A 6,000-nucleotide genomic window follows, 5' to 3' on the forward strand; every position below is an offset into this window, starting at 1 on the left:
TAAATCAGTGATAGAAATATATGTTGAATATAAACCCATATGCAGCTCATATAATATATGGCTGAAGCCTCCTCATTAGGAGTCAAATGCGAGCCAATTCTGCACATAGGAAGTGGACTACAATATTAACACTGCTACTACTAATAATATTAGCGGTTCCAAATGATATTTTCTTACTTAATTTAACTCCGTAACAATTCTAATTAAAACAAACAACAAAAAAAGCACTAAATGTGTTAGGCAATGGTATTTACTCTGCCAACTAATGTGAACTGTTGATTTATTCATTCAAAACAAGAAATTATGTAAATAAGGAAGTATGCAAATATGGCCTTCCCCACAGATTATTTTGCCAAATCAGCAAATGCAGGAACCCAGCAACACATGACTTCTGACCCCTGAACCTCAGGCAATCTGATTCTAGGAGCCGGGCAGCACTCCTGTGTGCCAGAAACGAGCCCAGTAGATCCATTTCTGCCTCCCATCCCTGCTGTGTGCCAATGTGGTCTGGTAAACACACTGGTAAACACACCAGCCATTAGACTCCATATCTTTTGTTCTGCTTTGTCTGTATACCTGTCAGGTATTATCTTTTAATGCAAAGTCTACTTCACTAACTCGAGTAAGGATAATGCAAAAAAAAAAAAAAAAAAAAAAAAAGCTTATTGTGCAATTCTCATTTTCATTCTCCTCTCCTATTAAGTGTTATTAAAAGTGATAGTAGTCTTTATGGCGAGGGAGTTGCTGTTCTGTGCCTCTCAGGGCACAAGATCCAAGGTTCTTGAAATTTCATCCACAATTTAGAAATGATAAAGCTGACCTCTTCAACAGAGCACACCTACAAGCTAATTATGGAGAAGTGCACGCACAGTGGATGAATAGCGAAATGCTATCTCAAGGTCTACTGGAGTACTTTGTTGTGTGTAGCAAACCCATCTTTGGTTTGTCATATAAACCCACACAACGGGACAGAAACTGCAATATTCATGTCCAATCCCATAACAGTCCTCATTAAAAAAAAAAAAAAAGGGGCATATCAAGTGTAGGCAGAAGTTTGATCTTGGCTTTGTGCATAAAGGCGAGAACAGTCCAACAGGAGTTGATTCAAAACGATGCAGGGTAGAGGGGTCTCGCACGCACATACAGAAACGCACTCCGGCCCGTTCAGTATTTAACGCACCGTCACTAGTGAACTGGCGCCAGTGCTGAGCGCACTGCTCGGCCGTCCGTCTGTGCACACGCGTTGACCATTCGTGGCGACGTCCTCAGCCAGCCTTCCTCGTGATTTATGACCAGGCAGAGCTGTGACGTAAAAAGAAAAGGAAAGAGAACAAAAGACACTGAGCTGGCGCTAAATAAAAAGAAAGAAAAAGCCCAGAGACAGCTCACTTCCTCGGGCGTGGGACGGCACTGTAGGGGACCACCCGCTTGTTCTGGTCGTCGTCCCGGGCTGCTCCCTCAGCCTGGAGCTGGAGCTCCTATGTGCAGTCTCACATCTCTAGAGGGCAGCGTCAACAGCGAAGTACTGCTCCGTTCCATATGGCTCGCGCCGCAGGGACAACGCAAGGTCTCCCCTCTCTTAAGAGCAAAGTGCATCTAACACAGTTGTCACGGGTGGTCTTGCTTCTCCCTGCTAGTGCGAGGAGACGTTACGTGGTGAAGAAACACTCAAGGGAAGCCTTTTGGTTCAGCAACCCTTAAATGGTATTTACGTAACAACTCCTGGGCTGACAGACCACGAGCCAGATGTCCGTCGAGGAGGTGAGACCCATTTTCTGGGGCTTCCACACCCTCTTTATTCTGTATTGATCTCTGTTTTTACTTAAAACTGCAGGCTGGGGAAATGGGAATGGACAGAGAAACCGTTCGAATTACATCAGTGTCTTTAAACAGTTGTGTTTTGTGTCAAACACGTTAAAATACCACATGTTGGAGACTGTGTAACTACATCCTTATTTCTGTTTTAATATGCTAAGTAACAATGTGTAACAAAGCATTTATAATCTGTACTCTGTGTTTATTAATGGTGTAGTTGCACTGTAATGCTGGCATTGTAATGTATTCTTACCTATTTAGATATATTTATTTAATTATGTTTAGTACTGCAGTTCACGCAGCAATAGAAAAAAACATTCACATTTAGAAGATGTAGTAACCCAATTTATTTTGGATCATTTTAAAAAATGTCACTTCATTTTAATCACATGTAGCTGTTGCTCTTCACAGCAAGAACAAACACTCGTCTATGGAAATGAAGGGTGAGGAAAAATCCCTTCTGAATAAAGTCCAGACCTAATGCAGAGGATAGACACCCTGAGGATATCATCAATATCTATATCTGGTGGGTGTCATCAATATAGGATATGTTCTGTGGAATCCACTGTAGTCTCTAGTCTATTCAAAAGTGATTCATGCTTTGTTGACTTTGAAATGTTCTACCTTCAGTTTATTAATGTTGAATTGGCAGGGTGAGTAGGATGAGCCTGCGAAATGCATGCATTGTTTTTTTTCTTCTTTCACTGTGCTTCCACTCAGCTGAGACATCCCCCTGCACGGTTATGCAGACAGGGCTCTGGTTTTCACCAAGCCGTCTGCGGCTCAGGTGCAGGACGCTTAGATCTAACCGAGGACAAACAGGATAGTCCCGTGCATGGAGGCCCCGGTCTGTGCACAGCCCATTAAACCCCCCCCCTGCCCACCTCACCCCCGATTCACATAAGGTGCATGTGCAACTCGCTGTGGCTGCCAACAAGGCCTTCCAAAACCTCTGTTACGCAACAAAGCGTGCCTGCCACCACATGGGACTCACAAGCAAACACATAATCTAATGTGCAAATGAGGTCTGCTCAACAAGCCCCGTGTTCCCGTGGCTTTCGGCAACAGTTTCCCGGTGCAGAGACAATAAATAAAAAAAACACGGGGGCAAAGCATCTGGGACAACTGGACTTTGCCTCTCAAGTGGCTCCACTGAACAGGATGCAGGCACAGGACGCAACCCAGCTCCGCGCCTTCAGAGGGTTAGCACCAAGGCTCACATGTTGCATACTGGTTTCCAGAGGTTCCAGAGACATAACTGTGAAGGAGAAGTGAACTACCGTTTCCTACAATGGTAGTGGGGGTGGGGTGGGGGTGTGGCTTCTTTAAGGTGGTTCCAGCAGGTGGCGTGTTGCTGGATGCCGACACAAGACTGAGCACGACGTCTGAAAATAGGTCACGTCCAGCCCTTGGGGATTAACTAGGCTGAATGAAAGAAAGAAAGCAAGAAAACTAGAAACTAAAACTAAATTACATCACACACAGACATAAACATGTTTTACATTATTAGCATGATAAAAGTAAACTAAAAAAAAGACTATGAAAATATCCCATCATGTTTATTAGTTTAATAATACATAAATAGACTTTCAGTGAAATAAAATTAGAAAATAAGAAAGATGTGTCCAATGTAAATCAAATCTGATTGTTATTGACTCCTCATTGACTACGATGTGCATATTCTCCCTTTCCCTCTATATTCATTGGTATTCAGAGCACTCTGACATAAAAACTACCTTATACAGCCCACAGTAGTTAGGGGAAATACGTTGATATAGATGTGGTTACATGTATTTAGCTCCACTCCAGGAATTCTAAGGAATTAGGGGGAACGTACCCCCTCTCTTTTTTACTATCTAGCCTCACTGTAAATTTAAATATATGCATATGCATATGTTTACGTAAATTTAAACGTACGCATATGCATTTGTGTTTATTGCAACGTTTGTGGGGGAAAAAAATCAAAACAGTCGTCCCAGCAACTGAATATCCTGTGCATTTTAGTATATGAGATTTCAGCCATTATCGAAAGAAAAAGCCCAGATATTATACAGCCCTGCCGGTGTCACACAAAAGGAGACTAAAAATAATACGAGTTCCATTTCTGCCTCCTCTTTGTTGTGTGGCAGCTGGCTTTTAGGACGTGTGACGGGATGAATCACGGTCTTTAAGGCCTGAATCACCGCTCGTCGCTGGGTGAGAGCTCTCCCCTTTGCCCACTCACATCACCTCGTGGAAGACGTCCTAAATGGGGAAATGGGACCCATCCCGCTTTGCCCCAGGAAGGATTATGACTCCTGGTGTATGGCTGTGTGACCAGATTAGTAATCGTGGAGGAAGCTGTCCCACGGCAGGGGGACATGGGAAACCACGGCATCCCTGAGACGAAGGTGGGTGGGGGAGGTGGGTGTGGAGTGAAGGGTGGGACACAGCAGCTGGTCCAATTTTTAGAAGAAGTGAGAAAATGAATCCATTTGGCCATGATATTGGCAATGAGGTGTTTAATAATGTAATGTGTCTGATTTAGAATTATATCTAATCAGGAGTTGGTGTCAGGAGTAAATTAAATTAAAGCTGAAAATGTTTTGATAGTAAGAAATGCTAGAAAGTCTCTGTGATTGGCCATTTGTTCAGCTGCTCAAAAAATGCATTTTTGTGGAAGCCTGAGCTAAATGTAGGAAGGATTAAAGCCTTTGTGTATTCAAAACCAGTTAGTTGGGGAATTCCTCACTATCCTCAATATAGCAAATAAAGCAAACACTCTAATAAAGAAGCACTACCAACCTCCATTTATTCATTTTTGTTACACTGCTCATTTAATTGGAGGCCAAGAGTCCGGAGGAGACTTTGGCGATTTGGAGTCTGGATGAGAGTTTGGTGATTGCTCTGCTCAGATACACCTATTAAACCTGGCAATTGATTGATGAGTTGAATCATGTGCGTTTGAACTGATCAAACCACACTGGACTCTGAGCCTCTCAGACCACGGTGCGCGACCACAGTGCTACGTTAATGAATATTGCTTAATAATCAATATTGCATGAGGTGATATTAGTTAACATATCACTGTGGTGAAAAACCGTGGTCTGAAGGCACCTGAGACTAATCAATCTGATCGAAACCATTCCTGAAGGGTTGCCATATATATGCAAGATCCACATGGTACAACAGAACACTAGCACCTTATCAGTCACTGCAGCGAAACAAACTTAAACCATATTACTCGGTCCTGTTATTCAACCAAAAATGGTTGAGTGTCTAGCTGATCTGAGGAAGACAGCAGCTGTTACACATCTGAGAGTCTGTGGGTCATGTCCCATATCAACCAGAGCGCAGACACACAGCGCAGTACCAACCAGCCTCTGATCAGACAGCTCACATTGCGGTTAACATCATTTTAGCTGTTACGTTCGATTAAACCCGTCCGCCAACCGATCTGGAGTGTTTAGTCTACATGGGATGCTGTCGGCATTAGCTGGGGTAATAACAGCACAGGCTAATAGCAGCATTGTGGATTAAAGCTAATGTAGAATGGACCCATTCACAGAGGGGAGTACGTATAGTGATACATCGAGGTCACACATTTGACAGAGGTTTGGGTTCTTTGAGATTTCATGTCTAGGTGACGCAGTCTTTACCTTGTAGTGCTGCACAGGGACCTGATGCTTTGATATATTGCCTTCTTCCCTTTTTTATTCAATAGGATTTTAGTTCAGTATCAGCATGCTTGAGTCCTACATAAATTAGTTCTGCTTGAAGGTAAAAATGAAAGCTGAATGAATAAACGCTTTAATGAAGCAAGGGCACCTAGACACTGTTAGTGTTTGATGTAGTTAGTCACAAAATCTTTGAACCGAAAGTTTAGTGGCACATTAATGCCTGTCTAAGAGGGCACATGGCAGCAGATCTTGGACAGCTACCCAGGAGTTTGTTTTTTTAATGGCTTACCACCCATTAGGCCAGCCAGATGTCAGTTGTTCAAAGAATGGTTTTAGGCCTCTGGCAATAACGCAGTATAGTTGAGCCATTCCATGAGTCCAAGATACCGGAACAGAATTCACAAGGAGGTTCATCGTCTTGGATCTACCTGGCATCAAAGTACAGAGTCAGACTCTGAAACAGTCAAAAGTCTTGCTTATGTCTTTGTGATTCAACATTTATTTTTCTTAATATACGTATGTGAGT

Source organism: Electrophorus electricus, chromosome 20 (genome assembly GCF_013358815.1).
Source record: "Electrophorus electricus isolate fEleEle1 chromosome 20, fEleEle1.pri, whole genome shotgun sequence".
In the NCBI taxonomy this organism is placed as follows: domain Eukaryota; kingdom Metazoa; phylum Chordata; class Actinopteri; order Gymnotiformes; family Gymnotidae; genus Electrophorus; species Electrophorus electricus.